The sequence below is a fragment of the Pelodiscus sinensis genome, chromosome 1 (assembly GCF_049634645.1).
Source record: "Pelodiscus sinensis isolate JC-2024 chromosome 1, ASM4963464v1, whole genome shotgun sequence".
Taxonomy (NCBI): Eukaryota; Metazoa; Chordata; order Testudines; family Trionychidae; genus Pelodiscus; species Pelodiscus sinensis.
Genome location: NC_134711.1, coordinates 306938115 through 306959558, shown reverse-complemented (window position 1 = coordinate 306959558; position 21444 = coordinate 306938115). Strand labels below are relative to the sequence as shown.

Sequence of the window (21444 nt, the reverse complement as noted above, 5' to 3'; positions counted from 1 at the left end):
AGTCAATGAACTAACTCAATGTTTTTTTATTGTGGTTGGTTTGTAGATTAGGACCACACCAGAAACAAAAGGAAATAGCCGATACTGATAATTCAAACTGGTATTTGTGTGCAAGTCCACTTCTGGGTTTTGTTAGCCTGAATTTTCACTAGTCCATGAGAAATAAAATATCTGTCTTCCTTTGCCTAGCTAGTGACTGTCTTTCATTTCTTTGATTTGAAAATATGGATTGAAAATATGTGCAATGGAGAAAAGTTCTTACCTTGAGACTCCCAAACAAGCAGGTCAGATTTAAACACAACGTTAGAACATTCTTCTATTAATGCGTGTTGTGCAAATTATATCAGTCAGTTGTAGATTGGATTGTATTAATTTGCAATGGCAGGAGTTAAGGCTAATAATTGCTTTTTCTCCATAGTGAAAGCCTGCAGCAGATTGTTTTTACATGGCAATCTGTGATTGATAGTTCAGTGAAAATAGGACCAGAGAGGGTTACTGCTTCCTACCCGCTTCCCCTTCAAATTAAAATAATTTGCAGTCTAAAGTGCATTGTGGCACGTGCTGTTGGTATGAGCCAGTGAACACATTACTGATTCCCTTAAAGCAACGAACTTGTTAATGCATTTCATTTACCAACCTATGCAATTATAGTGTGGGGAATCCACTTAAAACAAATGAGCTTCTGATACAATCCCCAAACTGGTCAGCAAACTTCCTGTCTATTTAAGAGTACATTAGACAACAGAAATTGACCTGGTGAAAGTCAGTTTGAGAGTTGTACTCTGTCCATTGATTTGAAAGATCTGATATATATACTGTGGAGCCTTCATTGAAGTAAGTTACCAACTTTATGGTTTTTTCAAGTTTCTAACAAATGGTTAACATAGCTTGTCACTTGCACTGGTGGATTTTTCTCTGTGCTGTTGGATCATCCTGAGATGGATGAGTAAGGTGGTTCCCCCCCCCCCCCCAAACTCTAACAGTCACCAATTGAATGGCTGCTTTATTGTTCAACACTGCTAAAACACAGCTTATTTTAGATCAATCATAGTAAGGAGCTAGCAAAGTACAGTGTTAATTGGGTCCACTGGAATTCTTATTCTCCTGGGACCCAGAGCTTTGTTGTGGGGGAGGGGAAGGCGAACCCAAGGCGAACTGCATAAAATATAAGTGCATTAGATATCCAGGCTTCTGCCTGCATTGCTGGAAGTGGAGACGGCTTTTTTTTTTTTTTGCAGAATTTGGAAACTTACTGTTTCATTCCCATTCATTTTTGGAATTAGCTCTTTTTTGTGTGTGTGGAGGAAAAATGATATGTTTTATTGTATTCCTCTCTTTCCTGCAAAACTGCAGAGCTCTGCTTTGAAAACTGCTGCCCTAGAGAGCAGTTGCTTGGCTATCCTGTTAGCATTGTTCTAATGCTCATTCCATATGTATGTCACATAGAAGCTCTCTCCTCCTCCTCTGCTCCCCTTCCCCCAATCCAGGCATTTGCTCCCCCCCTTCCTAAAGACAGACTTTATTTTTTTTCCAGAAAGCTTGCAAGCAGGGAAATTCAAACTTAATGATCCTGTACAGTTGGGTTATGTATATAGCCAAGGCCAGTTCCTCTCAATGCAAGGAACTATTACTATTTTTTGCCTCTCACTCCTTGTGTAAGCACAAGGGTTTTCGAAATTAAGATCTGTAGTTCTTTTTGCTTTTCCTCGTTACCGTGGTAGCATGTATCTCTGTTGCCGAAGAATGAAGCAGACAGGCTTGAGTTTTTTATGTTCAGTGCTTTTGGGACCACTACTGAGAAGTCCACAGAGGGATGTGTACAGCAACTGTACCCACTGAGTTTATTATGCTTATTGGTCACTTATTCTGACTAAAAGGTAAGGGCTTCTGTAACGTTTCTGTTAAAAGTCTTTGTGCATTGTTTTGTGCAGTGATTGTTTGGTGTTTGTAACTAATTGGTCCATGAGGAGGAAGGATATGAGAGTTTTTGATTTACATGTTGTACATCAACTAGTCAAAGCCCTTTATATCTGGGGTAGGGTTTTTTTTAATGTCATTACAAAATAGGATGGATATTTGCTAGCACATACACCATGTATTTCTGAAGAAAAAAATTTGTTTCCTGAATTTTTTTCCTTTTCATCACAAGTAGTTCTCCCACGTTAATATTGGTTGAGGTATAAAGGCAAGCCAAAAACTTTGCATCTTATCCTTTTCTACTCCTCTTTCCCAACTAAGAAATTCATTTTCTTTCTCTCTCTCACTCGTGCGCGCGCATACACACACACACACACACACACACACACAATATTTGGCAAATATTGTTCATTATTTCTTTTTACAGTAATTAAATATACTCAGATACTCTCTGCAAGGTAAGAATGCCACAGTTCAGCAGACAGCAGCTTATGCCAGTTTTAATATTATTGGATTACAGTGCATACTGTGGAAAGTTATTAGTTTCCACAGAGACCAGTTTAACTGGGGGTGTTTGAGGGAAAAGATATGGTTGCATTGAAGCTATCCTATCCTGGGAATGGATAGGGGCTTAGAGAAGCACGTGAGATATTATTTCTTCTTATGTATTGTGCACAATAATGATAAAGTTTTATTATGTCTGTGGAACAGAAAATCAAATTATGGATTGTTTTTTATTGAAGGTTACCAGAAGAAAATGAGTAGTTACCTAAAAGGAGAGCCTAGAAGGCTTTTTAAATTATTCTTTATAATCGAAATCAGATTTGTAAAAATAATTGTGTGTGATGCAAATTTTATGGGAGGAATAAAACCTTCACTAAACACAAAGCAGCACAGGATGCTGTATCATTGTGATCTTTGCAGAAACCTGTTAAATCTATAACCTTCACGAGCAGAAATCCCTTGCCCAAGTCCATCCTTTTAAAAGCTCTTAGCTCAGAGGGCTCTGTTTTATGAAACATATTTTGGCATTGTAAAATGAAAGTGTATGCATTCACTATTGATCAATCCCTTTAACTGTTACATATTCTATTTATTTTGGTGGTTTAGCTGTAACATTTGTAAAGGCTGCATTGCTTTATTAAGTACTGCATTTGTAAGGCTCCATCTTATTCATTTATAGTTTTTGGTTCTCTGCATAGAAAAATGCATCTGTTTAAGTGCTTTTGTTTCATCTGTTTTAAAATGATCAGTAGTAGATTCAGCTGAGCAAGCTTCTTTACTAATCTTACTTTGCTTTGAGTCTTGCCTGTGCATATTTAAATAACTGGAAATTCTGCCAAATGTCCAATGCATTTAGTTTGCAGTGCTTTAAAATCCAAAGGTGTGAAGAAAAAGACAGCCGGCCCGTCTTAAGGCATGAATTTCTTCATTTACAACAGTTGGGGTTTTTTTAATGTCATTACAAGATGGGATGGATATTTGCTAACACATGCTCTGTGATGTATTTTCCCATGATTGCTGCTTTATATGAGTACAAAGAAAACAGTCATTTAGATAACTGACGTCCTTTTTAGAGTATAGAAATGAAAAAGCAGTAATAAGTTAAAAATTGGCATCTGCTAATTATACTGAATACAGATTGTGAGCTCTTTGCAAGTCTTCCCTTTCCTTAGTGTTGTTAGCATATTTTAGCACTGGTAACCAAGGGAAAGGAAAGCGACTTGAACATTTCCACATAAAAATGATGACTGGTGAAGATTTTTTTAATGTTTTTGTCCTCTCTGAGATGGAAGGATATCATATGGCCATGTGGTTGCATGCCTTTGGGGAAATTGAAGAAAGATCATTGAGACAGAATTGTTTAAAAATTCCTATTGATTCATTTTGACCCATATTGACCCACACATAACTTTCAGGCAGGAAACTTAGTTCTCAAGCTAGGTTAAAACTTGGGAATTTTAGATGTTCTTGGTCTCTGAATATTTGATTCACTTTTGCTTCTTGAAGGGAAAAACGGTTTATTTGTTCTCATCTGCAGGCATTCATAGCAAGTATTATTTTGATCTCTTAATTCCAAAAACTGCAAGTGCACCAGGAGGACCTTATCTACCTCAGAAGTTATGATTTGGCCTCTTTGCTTTCTCATTGCGTAACAACAGCCCTAATCTGTGGGGACTGAATGGGAATCTGTCTGAAACCACAGACGTCCATTGCTCATGCTAAAGGACCATGCCCATCTGTTTGAAGCAGCATCAGATTCATAAACCTCTTGTGTGGTTCAGCCACTAGAGGGGGGGAAAGAGCCACTCTATTTTAGTGTGGGCTATAGCTGAGTACCAAGTTTCTCTGAAGGAGGGATTAGTTTTCTGTATATTGCAAACTCCCTCCTAGTTATTTGTAGGATGAAGGCCTCTAACAGAAAAGTTAGCACTGGGGAGACTGGGGCAGCAGTTTTGGCTAAAGCTGTTGTACTAATCTATGCCATCTACTAAGGGCAAACCCCATGGGGCTGCTGTTTCTGTCATTCAACGAGCCTGCAGTGGTACATGATGTGGGAGCTGAATTGTGTTGCCTTGGCTTGATGACCTGAGAGGTTGATAAAGGGGTCTGGTGCTTTCATATCTTGATTGTTGGCTTGAATGTAATTCTCAATGGTAATTAGTCAAAATTATTACTCACTAGTTTCTTAGTGGATTGCAGATATAAGTTGGTGGTCTTGTTCTAGTTCTAAATGGACAGATGTGCATCTCACACAGTTGGCACTAATTGATTATAACTCCATCCCCTTGTCAGTGTTCTGTTCCCAGAGGCGAAAGAGACAGAAGATGGTAGAACTTTCCTGCAGTGTTTCTGGCAGGTTAGGGTTGAAGCTTATTGCAAGGGCTGTGTGGAAATCTTGTGCTCTGAATTGTTGCATATTACAATTGCGTCTTTATTTTTTCAGTCATATGGGCCTAATTATGCTGAAAACTCAGGGAGAGAAAGAGAGAGAGAGAGAGAGAGAAAGAAAAATAGTTTTTTTTAGTTAAGCATGAAAATACCCTGTTTTTAGGTTAATTGCAAAAAAGTCTGTCTCTCTACTAGGAATTCAGCACCTTTCATGACAGCTGTTGTTTGTTCTTGCAAGGAGCTTTTTGAAATAATGAGGTATTTGTAAGAATAATGGTTGTAGATTCAAGCCTTAAATTAACTTAGAGACTGATCCAAAGTCCATTGAAATCAATGAAGCCTTTTCCTTGACTTTATTAGACATTGGATCAGGCCCTACTAAAGTGTATATTTGTGTATGCCTGGGTCTATGCACCCAAATGTGTTGAGAGCTTTATATTTTAAGAAGATAAATATAATTACTAAATTAAAACTATTTAAAACTTCAACATATTGTTTGCTATGGGCCCAATCCAGCGCCCACAGATGTGAATGAAAAATTCCCATGTATTTCAGTGGGTGTGGGATCAGGCCCAGTAAACAAAAGAACATCTTTATAAAGAAGTGTTTTCCTCTGCAGTCCCTTCCCTCATAAGTAAATAAAAGATCAGTTTTTCTGCATGGGAATGTTGAATTTTAAACTGACACAACTAAGTGGCCAAAAGACAGGCTTATTGCATAAATAAAATATGCAGGGTTTGGTTGTTTGAACTGCATTAGCATTATAATGGAGAACTGCATGGTGAGTTGGCTAAGGTGGCCAGGCAGAACTGGGGGTGCTTGTTGTGCGGAAATACTAAGAACTGTGAATTCTTTCCTGAGCCATAACTAAATAAATCCATGTCCTGAGCAATTAATGAATACAGAAGTGTGAACAACTTTAAGCCACTTGGGATGTTAAAATATATATACTGGATGGTACTTTTGTTCTTGTTCATCCCCATGTTCTCTGAAAGAACCAGAAAAGTAAATTTTCCTTCCGAGGGCCAACTTAAAGGTGTAACTGCTGTTAAATCCTATGTCTAATCCAGCGCACGTTATGCTGAAACTCTGCCTCTGAAACAGATTATCTTTTGGAAACATCTAGGAATCCCAGACATTTTAGCACCGAGATTGGAGCAGCTGAATAAGGAATACTGGTTCCCTCTGGAATCCTCTTTCAGCTGCTAGGGCTGGTTATCCCTCAGACACCAAGTAGATTGTCTAGCATTCAACAATAATACCGTGAATACATTTAGTGCATTTCATCAAGAGATCTCAAAGTGCTTTGTAGACATAAACTAATTAAACCTCACAACATGTCTGTGAGGTAGATAAGTGGTAAGCACAACTTACAGATAAATAAGATAAAGCACGTAGAGGATAGTAGCCTGATTTTTCATGGTACTGAGTGCCTGACATTCCTACTAGAGTGAATATGAGATTCAGGTGCTCAGTAATCAGGCCATCAGTAACTTGGCTGAAGATTTTTCTAATTAACTCTTGTACCCTCCATCATCAAAACAACATTGCTATTTCATACCAGTAAATCAGACGTGTAAATATATATATATATATATATATATATATATCCAATATGGAGGCAGTGCAGGATCAGTACCGCTGTAGTTCAGTTCATGGAGGTATATTTCCCTATTTATAGTTCTCTGCTGTTATCTTTTAGCTTCTTGCAGCTGTGAAACCATTTCCAAAGCGGAAGAGCTCTTGGAAAATGAAGGGTGGAAAAACAGTGCTGTGTGATAACCCGGAAGAAAGCCTCTGATGAATGCAGGGGTGGGGAACCTCAGACCTGGAGGCTGGATGCGGCCCTTGGCTTGCTTGGATCCAGCTCACAAGGCTTTTGGCCTCCATCAGCATTGGGGAGTCCATGCTGGCACCCAAATCTCCCCACTGCCGTACTGTGCATGTATGAATCATGAAGAAGACAAGATGTGGGCAGGGAATAAAATTCTTGTGCATGTATCAGTCCACCCATTCAGAGGTATTGCTGAAACAATGAAAAGAGGAATGATACAGCAAAACACACTTTTAACCTTTAGGAAAGAACATTAGAGTGGCTTCCTACATCCCTGTAGAAAAGAGACCTTACTGTGCACTTCTCGTGAAAGCGGGAAGTCCGTATCTCTGGTCTAGTAGAATCTGGAGTCCCCCGTGGATGTCTAATCATTATGCTACATAATTGCAACAAAAAAGAAAATAAGGATTTACAAAGGGGGATGACTCAGTGGCTGATGTGTCAGCCTTTTCTTTTTGTACTAAGGCAGCCCCTATTATTATCAATATGGAAGAGACTCTTTGACCTGCTGTTCCAACGGTCCATTAATGACTGATATTGAAATAGGCACAACAGATTGGCATCTGTAGATTACTAGAAAGTAAAATATCTTCATTGATTACTTATGGATGGATTCTTAAACTGGAATCTTGCTTTTTTTGTATGATTATAACATAAGAAAGACACAGGGTCAAGGACAATTGCTACGGGCAATAAGATACCTGCACTCTATCTTCTTACTGTGAGCCTGGAGCTAGGTCACTATATTCAGAGCATAGGAAGTTATGGACCATTGCTGTTTTTTTGACATTGTAGTGGTCTGAATAGTAAGGAAGATGTTGATTTGAGTGGAATTGTCTGGAGATTTGCCTTGACCAGTCTTACTGTTAGAAAGATAAAGAAAGAAATCAATGCTGGAGAAAAGGATGAGGTAGACAGGCAGTGTGAATGAAGTAGGGGTTAGCTAGCCCAGCTAGCTAGAACTATCAGATATGTTTAGGAATAAATTTTGGGAAAAATCCCATCATTATGGGACCATGAGCATGAATTCAGCAATTCTAATGTAATACAGGGTATATGTAACACATGAGATATTTTAAGAGAGAAGAAAAAGGAGTTGCTGGGGAACCTATGGTTATAGTTTCTAGAACTTTTAACAAAAGTTCTTTGGTAGAGTCACCCACTAAAAACATTAATCTAGCAGGATCAGCCAGTATGGCATAAAAGTGATTTTTCAGAAACCATTCAATCCCTAAGTATCTGTGAGAAAGAACTGTTTGTGATGGAGAGAAGAGATTAGTGAATTGCTGCATTTCAGATGGATTGTCACATTTATATATCTGTAATCTGGAAGAAGAAATGTGCAGTGAGGACACAATTTACTGACATCAAAATGAAAAGACTAATATTCTTAAACACTAGAAGATGCCAAAAGAGTGGGGCAGATAAGTTGCCTTCAGAACTGTGCCAAAACACTAAGGGTACGTCTAGACTACAGAGTTTTGTCGACAGATACTGTCGACAAAACTTCTGTCGACAAAGCAAGCTGCTTTGCATCTACACTACCATGTCGACAAAGGACAGTTTACATGCAATAACACCTTCTGTCGACAGAAACTCTGTCGACAGAAGGCGTTACGCCTCGTAAAATGAGGTTTACCAGCGTCGACAAAACTGCTGAGTTCTGTCGACGTTATGTCGACAGAACTCAGTGGTAGTGTAGACGCAGGTATAGTTTTGTCGACAAAAGCCCACTTTTGTCGACAAAACTCTGTAGTCCAGACACACCCTAAGAAAGAGAAAAAGTAAAAAAAGATAGGGTGCTAAGACTTCTCACATAACAGCAGCAAAAACAGAGTCCTGTGACAGAATATGTCTTTGGATAGGAGCTTCGGGCACATTGTTCGAGCACTTAGCTATATGTTTTGGAAGTAACATTTGAAATAATGAGGAATCCTGTGGCACCTAAAAGACTAACAGATGTATTTGAGTATAAGCTTTCATGGGTAAAAAAACACTTCATCAGATGCATCTGATGAAATGGTTTTTACTATGAAAGCGTATGCCCAAATAAATCTGTTAGTCTTTTAGGTACCACAGGACTCCTCGTTGTTTTTGCAGATATGGACTAACATGGTTTATCCCTCTGAGATATGAAATAATGTATGGCTATATTCTTATATAAAAGGCACTGTATCCGTGGAAATGATGCACCAAGAAGAAACCTGCATTTAACGGTGATGTAAAGATCATGGTGAAAGATGAGATTACTGAAGACACTGGAATTCTGAGCTGTGTCCACTGCTAAAAGTAGAGGACACTAAAGCTCAGTGAAAGAGTGCCTGGGTCAATTAATGTGGTATTTCTTTAAATAAAGGTTGTTATATAGAGCAAGCTACTTGGGCAATGATGAGAGCAGCTACTTGTTTTCCTCAGTAAAACCTGAGACATATTTCAAGAACAGAAATAATGTGTGAGGGTACAAGTGGTAGCCACAAGAAGTGCAGATCGATTTTATATTGGCTTCCTGTCCTTAAAGCTGCCCATGGGCCTAGAAAATAACACTGTATGTGGAATAAAAGTGATGGGAAATAAATATTTGTTTTTAAATTGCTTCTAGTAATACAGCTGTAACTCAGCCCATGAATATGAATGATGATTTCTCAGCATTAAAGAAATACATTTCAGACCAATAGGTTCCCTAGAATTCCAGTGAAAGGTTGCAAAATTTCTACTGATGCACCTGGAAGTTGTGTGCGTATGAAAATGTCTTGATATTATTTGTTGTTGGTTGTGAGATTTAATTGAGGCTCAAAATTTAAATACTTATTTTGCACACAGCTCTCATAGGCAAGTAACACTGTCTGATGCATGTGCCATGTGATACTTCATGCAGAGGCTCTCTAGCAAGATGCCAAGAGAGGACTGTTCATACATGGCAGACAAAATGGTCCTTTCTTTATATGCAGCTTATTAGCTTTTTTCAAACTATAGCATGTCTAAGCTATCATTGTGTCAGAGGAATTGACAGTTTTCATGCTAAGAAACTGTCCAGCAGCATTGGAATTTACATTCTAGGTGATTTAGGAGGTACATTTATACAGTACTCTCCAACTTCATTACAACACTGTTTCCTTGGATACTGAGCATTTAGCATATCATTACAAGACAAACATTAAAGATGCTTGGTTGTTATAATGGTTTTAATAAAGGTTTCTCTTAGTTCATGAAAGATTGTTATTCTCTTTACCAGAGAGGAAAAACAAGAGGGAAATTATTTTGTCAGCTAATTTTTGCAGCTTACTTTGAACCAAGAGCAGGTTGTGTTTCCTAATATCAGCAAAACTTGTATGTTGTTAGTGGAGTTATATTGTTGAATGGGGTTTAAATAGGTATTGAAGTGCCACTATTCATTTCAGCTTCAAATTCATGCTGCTTTGTTTGTGTAGACTGTAACAGCAGTGAAGAGAAGCTGTTTAAATGCTAGGTGACAAGTAAAATCTGCCACATTTAGAATGAGTGATGTGAAGTGTAGTTTTATACTTAATTTACCTTTTTTTAAAAATAGTATTGCATTTATTTGACTGCACCTTGCTAGTTTTGGTTAGGTTTCTTGTAACTACTGTTTGTTGTAATAGAGAATCTTTTCTCCCTCAGCCCATACTGTGTGAGTATCAATGTAAGTCAGTATTTTCAAACTTGGGTGCCTAAGCTAAGGTGATGAAAGCTGTAGTTATCTAAAGTCGTATCAATACAGAGAGGTAGTGTGCAACAAGCTGTGTTGTAAATTGACAGCAGTCTAGCCTGCTGTGTACACATCAGCCTGGTGGACATGGCCACCATGGACTAACTGTTCTGTAATATGCTCTGATTACTGCTGTTCAATTTCAACCAGAATGTGTGGTATACGCCATACGTATGTGTATCTGGATTTTTGATAGAACTATAGCTCTGCGATACTTATTACACACATCATTTATGTTTATTGGAAATGGTACTTGATAAATATTGAACTCATTGGAGAGTATTTTATATGTCAAATACAATCAGTGTTTAACTGTTCTTTTGAGACTGCTTAGGACTTAAGAATTTCATAGCACAACAAGGATTTAAACCCTTAAATGTAGACCCTGGCCACTCTACCAATATCTGCTTTATATTCACAGACCTGTGAATCCATGAATGTTGATGTGGCAATTTGTGGACCATTTTTGTGGATCAAAGATCAGATGCAGATATAAATTTTGTATCTCAAACCCTACAGTTGTATCCCACACCAGCATGCTTTAGAACTCAAGCTGTAGAGGTGCCTATAGTGAGCTCCAGAGGTCCCAGGTTTGAATCTGCCTGATGGTGGTCATAAATTCTGGGCTCGTTGGGGATCTCAACTGGGTCTCTGAAGCTAGGGATGTGCTTCCTCAGTTAGGGGAAGAATGTAACCCACACACCTAGTGTGGTTCACTGTCCCAGGTAGTGGCACTTAGACCACTTACAGTAAGAGATAAGAACAAGGGAGCTCTACAGCCTAAGCTGAGAGACAGCTGGCTTTTAGCTCGAGTGGTAGAGACTCTTATAACTAAGCTTCAGAGATCCCAGGTTCAAATCTACCTGGTGGCAGTTACAAGATATTGGTATATTATATGCAGATACAGGACTCTACTTAAATGTCTTTAGTTCAGTGAAACATTACTGCAGTTGGACTCAGTTGAAATTATATATATATGTTAAATAAATGTGGCCACTTCCTTAAAGGGGTTGATTTAAGTAGGAGCTAGCTTCTCTTAGCATTAAAAAGTCTCCTTTAGTTCCCTATATTTTCTCTGTAGAGGCAGTATATCACAGCTCATTTAATAAAATATAGTCATCATTCCAGAGAGAGACAAAATACAGAGAATAATACAATAACATTTGGACATAAATTTCTGGAACAGGTGTAAGATGGTGTTTTTGTAGTACATTCTGCTTTACAGAAATTCTCTTCATAGTAGCTTTCAAATGCCAAAAGCTATTCAGAGCCTTTCTTTATAAAGGATGTATAGAAATATATTAAGTTTACAACATTTTTTTCCATACCCATAAGAGTTAGCATGGCTCAATTGTGATGCTATTTTTCTGTGTGTATTTATATTATTGCAAGATTTGTCTTACTGCATTTAAGATTCCTACTGTCTTAACTCTTTCTTTCTGTTCGTTGCTCATGCCTCAAAAGAACCAAGGAGGCTGAGATTGTATCCTTAACTCAGGCAAAGTTCCTTTTGACTTTAGGGACCACTTAGCCAGGGCAAGGCATGCATGATCAGGTGTGGATGGAGAAATAGTACAAGTGACAACCAATCATTGTACAGCAGTTTGTCTGTAAAGGATTACTGTGTTTTAACATGTGAAACATCACTTTCAGCTGGGTTTTCTGTGATTAACCTTTCCATACCCATGGCAGGTGGAACAAAACACTGTTATCTACATTGGGATATGAGAGTCCCAGAAAACAGCTGTTAGTTTTTTCCCCTCCATCTTTTATCACGGAAACTGGTGGGCAAACCCTTGGCTGCCGCTGAGGAACATGTGGCACAGGTTTGCTGTAGATGGAGGTTGTGTATAAGTAGCAATTTGCCTTTATCCTGGGTACCTGTGTACAAGTGTGTTCTCTGTGGTGTAGGGAAGAACAGATAAAGGTCTGCTGTATCTTATACCCTCTGCTAGTGATACCAGAATAGGAACCACATAGGGTCCCTCAGTTAATAAGGAATTAAAAAACCCTTTGGGGTCACCTGAGCTTCACTGTGGGGAATCCAAGGGGAGTAGAGACCATGAGAGTATTTGGACTGCATTAAGGAGGAGATGATCCCAGAGACTACCTATGTTCATATTTTGCACTTCTGCAAAAGCTACTGCGACAAGTGCCTTGTGTGGGTAGGATGTCCTTTGCGGGCGGAGCTTGGAAGTGAACACCCACTTTTTTTTTTTTGCCAGTTTGACCTTGGGTCACAGATAGTAACTGACTCAAGGAAAGCCATTGGAAAGTGATAGGGTATTTAGGAGATGAGCCCATTTACAAGGGAGGAATTGAGAATTTGCAGCTAGATTTTTTACAAGTATATTGGGGTCAGACAATTTTTTTGTTTTTACACTGGTTGCCATTGTGTAGGCAGCAGTTCGCATGCAGCACTGCCTGACCTACTGCTGTAAGCTTTCTTTTACTCTGAGTACAGGGAACTAATAATGCAGTTTCTCAGTTACCACGCTGTGGATAAATGTACAGTGTCAGAGAGCAGTCACTGTAAAAAAGGGAGAGGGGTGGAATAATGACACGATCCATTCTTTTGAAATTGTGACACCTGTAGTACGTGTGAGTACTATTGTAGTGTGAAACATTTCTGGACAGAACTTTGCAGACACTGGAACGTGTTGTAGGAAGGCAGGGTGATCTGGCAGGTAACATATTGTTGGGAGCCCTGGAATTCCTGATTTCTAACCTTGAGTCAGCCACTAATTTCATGTGTGCTCTTGAGCAAAGCCAATTGTCTTGGTTTACTAAAATGTAAAATGGGAAAAGAAATATTTTCCTTTCATGCAATGGTGTGTGAGGATTAGGGATTTAATGGAAACCTTTTTCAAAAGCATCTAAGTCTCATTTTCAAAGTTGTGATATGTTCTGTGTTTCAGAAAGTTAATGGGACGTAAATGCTTCTGGAAACCTTTACCCAGTGTCTTCAGTGCTTTCAAGAAGTATATGATAGGGTGTTTTGCAATAGTCACGGTGCTCCAGCATGGCTAAATTTGAAGCTTTCCATGCCTGCTGTAGTGTTTAGCACATTTAACTAGAACACAAAGCTTGCCAAGAGAAAGGATGTGCATTGCTTACTTTCTGCAACCAGTAACACTCGTCATGCTGTTCTCTGCTTATTCTTCAAGCTGTATTCCTGTTTGATAGCTGATTACAAGCCTTAACCAAAAGGAGGATATGGCTCTGTTAATGAGAAACAAAAGACAAATGGTACTGTTTCACCTATGAAACTGGCCCATAAATGAAATTATGCTGTTTTAGAGGATTTCCTTTAATATCAAGTAACGGTAGTTATCTAAGGTATTTTTAAGATGTCTTACGTAATATCACAGGCAGTGGTCATCATGCAGTTCTAAAATACTACATGGTGGTGCATGACATACTGCCATGAGGGAAATAAATGCTGGATTATGGATGTAAAGATTTGATTATTCGATTAGTCGATAAGGGTGCTTTTGCCTTTGAAGTGTAGGCTGCTGCCCACGGCTGTTGCTACACTTCAAAGGCAAAAGCACTGTGGGGAGCATGGGCCCAGTGGGGGGAACTCAAGCAGTTCCCGGCTGACCCTGTGCTCCCCACAGCATTTCAAAGCAGCAGTGTTGCATGGAGCCTGAGGTCAGCTGGGGAGTCCCTAGCCGACCCCAGGCTCCATGCAGTTCTGCCTCTTTGAAACGCTACAGGGATCTCTGCATCAGGCTCCATGCGGAGTCTCAGCAGCACTTGAGCAGCCCAGGGTCTGGCCTAGCCCTACCGCTTTGAAGCACCCTCTCCTCTCCCTCTTTCCCCGCTGCCTTTTTCTGATAGTAGCAGCAAGTGTTGGGGGAAATGACTAGTTGCCTAGCCTGTCAACTGTCCAATAAGTATTTGCTTATGAGATAGTCGACTAGTCATTCACATCCCTGTGCAGGATCTCAGTAACACTGCTTGGTTGACTTCTTAAAGTAACCCCTTTACTATTTTTCCTAGAAAAAGAATGCCTATATCTCCTGTTGAAATCCTGATGTCTTTGTTATTAATTTTCTGCTTTATATTGTACTCTTGGTCTCACTGACTGTCCTGAAAATGTTAATTAAACGTAAGATTTATATTAGAAATATTTTTTTAAAAAATACCCCACAAACCAATAAATGACTGCTTAAAAAACCCAGCCAAGCAATAAATACATTTTTTAAAATATGAAGCTTTATCCCTTTGAATTTTTATTTAGGAAACACACATGTATGTGGTATGTGTGAGTGCGTGTAAAATGTCAGTGTAAAAATGTGTCAGGTACTAAAGCAAGGGTGTCTGTAGCTTCAGTGAGAGGACCCGTGACCATTAACTTGAAGGCAATAGCATATTTATAAGCCTGCATTCATAGGGCACAAATAGGGGACAAAGAGACATATTCCTCTTGGTGGGATGGCATGTGCTTAACCCTAATTGATGTTTTTGCATGTAGAACTGCAGAATCGAGGGCTTGCCTTTGTCACTGGTTGTCAGACTACTGATGAAGTGTGGTATTTGTTTGTGGAGTGGTTAGCTCAGTGAGGATAGGATAGCCAAAGATCATTCACGGTTTGACTATATCTAAAATAGTATCGTGAAATACTCCATTCACAGTAGAATCATAGAATCATGGGGTTGGAAAAGACCTCAGGAGGCCATCAAGTCCATCCCCATGCCCACAGCAAGACCAACCTCAACTAACTCATCCCAGCCTGGGCTTTGTCAAGCTGGGACTTGAAAATCTCCAGGGATGGAGATTCCACCAGCTCCCTTATTAACCATTTCCAAAAATACTTCAACTATTCGATTAGTCAGTCAGTCGATATTTAACATACTTAGTTTGTAATTCCATGGATTGTCCTTCCCTTTTTTAAAGATGGGCACTAAATTTGCCTTTTTCCAATCATCCGGGAACTCCCTCAATCACCAGGAGTTTTCAAAGATAATGGCCAATGGCTCTGCAATCACATCAGCTAACTCCCTCAGCATCCTTGAATGTATTAGATCCGGCCCCATGGATTTGTGTATGTCCAACTTTTCTAAATAGTTCTTAACCTGTTCTGTCCTCCTTCCCGTATTTTGTTGCTTAGTGCAGCAGTCTGGGAGCTGACCTTGTCTGTGAAGACAGAGACAAAAAAAAAATATTGAGTACTTCATCTGTTACTTCATCTGTCACTAGGTTATCTCCCTCATCCAGTAAGGGTTCCGCACCTTCCCTTACTATCCTTTTATTGCTAACATGCCTGTAGAAATCTTTCTTGTTACCCTTCACATCCCTTGCTAGCTGCAATTCCAATTGTGCTTTGGCCTTCCTAATTACACTCTTGCATGCTCGAGCAATATATTTATACTCCTCCCTAGTCATCTGTCCAAGTTTCCACTTCTTGTAAGCTTCCTTTTGGTGTTTCAGCTCTCCAAATAATCAGATTGGATCACCTTAGATGGCTTGAGTCATAAGTTCTCAAACTTTTTTTTTTCTTTCAGATATTCATGTCCCGCTGTTTCTAAGGAACAGCATCTCAATGATGCCTGGGGTATAGAAATCTATCCTGGTCGATGTGCTGCTGCACCCTGCACTAGCAGGAAACAGGCATCTGAGCTGCGTTCTTCTCCCTGTTTACCCTTTAAGTGGGATTATGCTTGTGACATGAATTCTGACTTATTTATTTATTTAAAATATTTTTACCCCACCTCTCTCTATAAGTTTTCGAGGTGGCTTACAACATTATTAAAACACTCTGTGTATACACACTTATGCACGCGCACACACAATTACAGATAAAAAGTAAAATTCCACGTGTTTGTGCAATAAATATTGTACTAGCATCTTTTATCCATAGACTGGCCCATACCTACCATTTTAAGTTTCCCTATTTCTGCATATACAGCTACTGAAATAGGTATACAGTCCTCTTGAGTTTCAAAGGATTCTCCCTATGTAAGCGCAAATACTATCCTATTGTACCCTGGAAGCAGTAGTTGTAAATCCCATATATTTTCCTTATTGTGTACTGTGACCAGCGAGTTTATACAATAGCATGTGTGCTGTCTTAGGGAATACCTCAGCATCCAGCATGGCCAGCAGAGATTCTGGAACTGCTATATAGCAGCAATATAGCTCTTAGGTGAAAATTATTTGAAAGTAGTTAAAACAGTAAAAAAGCCACTTGTGTCCCAGTTCAATGCCTGAACTATGACACTATCCTATTACCTCATGTACAGTTCTTAAAAAAGAAAAAAATGTCTAGTACTTCTCAGTTCTTGTCTAATTGCCATCCACATTTCCTCCGACCCATTTCCCTTCCCCAAAGCCACATGACTCTGAACTCTCCTTTCTGTGTGTCTATGTTCTTCTGCCTCTAGGTCTTCCCCCACCTCTTTACTCCTGGAGTACAGCCTCCCTGATCCTTTCAACTGTGCTTCCACCCTGTCCTTGGATTCTCTAGCAGTACCCTTCTCCTGGGTACCTTAAGTCAGTATTAAGAACATGGTGGAACTGCAAGATACTAATCATTCACGCTGCATTATGTCAATTCCTTCCCCTTTCCTAGGGCTGTATATTGGTTTAACAACTAGGAATGTGATCGTGTACAAGTTTAAACTAGGATTGTCATCATGTAGACGACTACACGATTAACCGATAAGCCTAGGCTGTATCAAAGGCATGATTAACAGATACGCTACGCTGTATCAGAGGCAAGGGACGGGAGAGGGCGGCGCAGGAGCTGGTGCCTGATAGAGAGGCAGCAGCGCGGAGGGTGATGGGGGCAGGCTTTCACGCCAGTTCCCCACACCTGCTGGCTCTGCAGACCCACCTGTGCCCCTCCCCCCCTTTGCTGTCTTGTAAAAAGGCAGCCGGGAGTAGGCAGGAACTGGTGCTGCAGGGAGTTGGCTTAAAAGCTGGTTCCTCCCAGCATCCGCTCTCTACTGCTGCCTGCTCCCTCCCCTCTGGCTGCTGCCTCCTATCAGAGACAGCAGAGTGGGGCGGAGTGGAGGCTGCTGCGAAGCAGCCTCTGTCTGCGGGGGCAGGGTCCCAGCTCCCCATATCCGCATCCCATAGAGCAGCCTCTGACCATGGCAAGCCTGGGCCCAATTGGACACAAGCTAGACAATCAGACCCCCCATGGACAGGGGATGCTGCTCTTGTATCAGAGGTGCAGGTGGCAGGCAGAGCAGGTCTGTGAGGGGAGCCAGTTTAATGGGGGGATGTTTTTTAAACTGGCTTCACTCGTGGAAAGTCTCTGCCTGCTTCCCCATGCTCCTGCCTCTGAAATAGGGGGCTCCCTGGGAGTGGGGCAAGGAGCACACTGGCTGCCAGCCCTGCCCCCAGGAACTGTCAAATAGTTGTGTAACCACTAAGAAATCATACAGTTACATAGGTATTGAATTATACAATATCGGACATCCCTAGTTTAAACGGTTAACCAATGAACCTGGGATCATCAGTTAATCTTCACGGTACATGTGACTCCTCCCCCCCCGCCCCGATAGCAGCATAGAAGAGGTGGGGAGCAGGCGGGATCTGGTGCTCATGGAGAGCCAGCTTTTTAGCAGGCTCCCTGCAAGCGCTGGATTCCGGAGAGCCGCCTGCCCCCAGCCCCCACCCCTCAATGCTGCCTCTGTATCAGACCGACCAATGAGAGCTGAAAAATATTTCTGGGAGCACTGAGGCCAGCCAATGGGAGCTGAGACATTTTGCTAAGGGGGGGGGGCAGCCCACAAAGCCTCCCCCTACCCTCCGTGCCCAGAGCAGAAAGCCGCAAGGATCAGCCAGCCATTTTGAGCAGGCCAGAATCCTCTCCTGCACCCATATCCCCTCCCAGGCCCTGCACCTTAAGCCCCTGCCCCAGATTACAAACCCCCCTTCACCCAAACTCTCTCGCAGACCCCACACTTTCTCCTGAACCCCAGGGCCTTACCCTGAGCTCCTTTCTGCATCCCGTCTCTGTCCCGGACCCTGCACCCCCTCCATAGAAAAGCGTGGCCCTTGACCACTTACCAAAATCTTAGTGTGGCCCCCCCGATAAAAAATTATTGTCCATGCCATATCGTCACACTTTCTATAGGAGGAAATGTCAATACAAAACTCAAAGTATTATAATCAAAATAGGTATATGCTTTTAAAAAAAGCCTTTGAAAGGTAGCCCCATGAACTAATTTGATGATTTTGAAGCTGCTCAGTAGTTTCCCCCTTTTAAAGTAGTTGACAGCATTGAAAAGTACATGTCAGGATGTGGGAAGGGGGTATTGGTACACACACAGCTGAAAAAGTGTATATCGTTCTTTGTTTCCTGCCAAATGGACCACTAGGGGACAAGCTAAAATTCCCTAGTAAGATCACTCTGTGGAATTCTCCTTCTAACACAGCTCACTTGGTAGTAAATTATTCCTTTTTTTCTCTTTCCACAGCACTGTTTTGTGGAGGGGGGGGGGGAGGAGGGGGAGGACAGAAGGGGTAAAGATTTGAAAGGCTCTATCACCATACCAGCATCTGAGGAAGACAACAAATAACTGAAATCATGTTAGTAAGTTTGAAGTATTTAATGGTGGACTGATATATGACATTAACTGGTGTTGTATGGAAATATCTTCTTGCACCTGGTATAAAACAAAGCAAGATATTCATAATACATTGCTGAGTGGTTAAATCTTCGCTTGCTTGGGGCTGTCTTGAATTACACTTCCTTCATGCTGAGTGGGCTTTTCTCCTGCAAGATTACATTCAGGCTGCAGAAGGATTTGCTGCTATGACAGAGGTTAGAATTTACTGCCTTGCCTGTTGCAAAGGGATTACTCTCTGCAAAGGTCATTTTCTCGTCAGTAGCATATCTACCATCAGTCAGGTTCGTTCTCTCTCTCTCTCTCTCTCTCTCTCTCTCTCTCTCATATGTGTGTTTTGGGGCCAGCCATTAGTTTTTCAAAGCCTCGTGATGCAACCTGAATTCCAGTTTTCAGTCTTTTATTTCTTTTCCTAGGCAATAGTACCATTGCTTCTTGTTAATCTGTTTTGAGCTATTGTTGGGGGTCACGAAAGGAACATATATGTTACTGCCCATTGGCAGACTTCTTTTAAATGTTTCCATTTTGCACATCACACTATATGGTATTTGACAAAATGCAGATTATTGGCCCTGAGTAAATAGGTAAATACTGTTAAGGAATCCTTGGCAACCTATAGTAAAACTTCCACCGTTGTGCACTGTGATGGTTTGGTAACAGGAGTAGAAATCTGGTCTTTGTGCTTGCAAACCGGTCTACTTCTGATTTAGCTCCAATCAGTTGGAGCCAAAAATGTACTTTGAGTCTGGACACCCTAGTTAAACTGTTTCCTTCCAGTTGAGGGCAATGGCGTGCATGCACACTAGTGAGTTTGTTACAATATAGACAACAAATCATGACAGAAATCTTTTCCTCTTGCTATTTTGCTGCTGTTGTTGCCTGTTTTATTATGGTGAAATGCACATAATTGGTTCCCAGTTCTTCCAGAAGCAAGATGTTCTCCCTGTGCCACTGTAGAGCCCCAATGCCATCCATAGGGTTCCTTATGTGTTCAGAGATCTGCCTAAGTGGAAACTGCAGGATTGGGGCCTTGGTGACAGTGTCTCAACAGATATGTAACTGTGTTGTCTACAACAGTCTAAGTGACAGGAAAGAGGATTCAGTAAGATTTAGGGTGATTCTAACAAAATCTTGAGCTGCTGGTCATACTTCGGATGTGTCACATTGCTGTGTTATTTCTACTTCAGCATTGATCAGGAAATAGAATTCTGCTACTTCCTATACGCTGTCATTAGAATCTGTAGGGCAGTTAGGTCCAATTCCCACATGCACTCATCAGCCTGTTAAATTATTGATTTAAAGAGCATGGTCTCAGAACATAAAATGCCAACATTAGATCGCTAACGCAGGGCTTAAACACACACACTGGAAAGAAAAACTTTACAGATGTCTACTGTGATAGGCCACTCTCTCAGCAGATCACTGTTCAAGTCGAGGGCTCTGAAGAAAAGGAATGAATTTGGCATTGGCAAAGCTGGACAAAAACTGTTTGTTTACCCCTGCCCCCCGATACCTGCTTCTTGAAACAGGGTGAGCTTCCTCTCCCAGCAGCTCATTTGGAGGATAAGTGGGGCTGGAGGCTCATCCTATTCTTGAGTTGTATGTGAAGTTTGAGGCACAGATTAGTTTCTCTTGCTTTTCAACTAGGGATATATGCGACTGTTCAAGTAGTTAACTACCCCATAAGCTAGTCTTAAGGGATAGTTGAATTGACTACTTGCATTCCCCCTGCAGACAGCGGCTGCTGGATCTGGCACGAGCCGGGAATGAGCAAACCTGGCTCACACCGGGACCGGGAGCTACCGCTGCTGCAGCTCTGCATTTTAAATGTAGTAAGAACAAGTTGTATTGACTACGTGATTGGCCAACTACCTGTCTCTTAACATCCCTATGTTCAACATTCTGCTTTGTCCTTTCATCTCATGGCAGCCCTGAGGGAATTCTCCACTGTGGTGGCAGCTGTCCTCCAATCTGACAAATTCCATAAATGATCACATCCAGCCAGCTGGCTGGTAGAAATGCCATCTCAGCCCACGACCATGTAGGTCTTTGTCTCTTTCTACAGCTTGGACCTCCCTGGTCTGGCACCCTCAGAACCTGAGTGGCCTCGAAGGAGGGAGTTTGCTGAATGAGGGTAGGTCAAAGCTCTGGCTCTTCTGGGGATCCCCTCGGCCACCGGCCCAACCAGTGTGCTGTCCCCAGTTGTTGGCGGGGCTCCACTCCCGGCTGTTGCCCCACTCCAGTCCATGGGCCTCTCTGCCCCTGGCTAGCAGCAGCTCTACGCTCGCAGCTGGCACGGGCTCCATGTTCCTAGCCATACGTGGTGTCATAGCTCCTTCCCCACTCTGGCACAATAAATGCAGGAGTGGGGGCCAGCAAAAGTACCCAAAACCTTATCTACCAGGCTTTGGTATAAAACTTCCCCCCAAAATCTTAACCTAGATTTTGGGGATAAAATCTCCGCTGCCACCACCCAAATATTAAGAAAGCA

At 41.2% G+C, this 21444-nt stretch overlaps 1 protein-coding gene across 9 annotated transcripts in view; it reads left to right on the top strand.

Annotated features, from left to right (window-relative positions):
* FAT3 (FAT atypical cadherin 3) overlaps positions 1–21444 on the top strand; it is a 647479-nt gene that overhangs the window by 106513 nt on the left and 519522 nt on the right. The window contains exon 1 of one of the 9 annotated variants that reach the window (XM_006112202.4): positions 1534–1877. The exons of the other annotated variants lie outside the window; for them this stretch is intronic. The gene's annotated coding sequence lies outside the window, so the exon portion shown is untranslated. Of the gene's footprint in view, positions 1–1533; positions 1878–21444 lie in introns of those variants that run through there. 9 annotated transcript variants of the gene reach the window in all.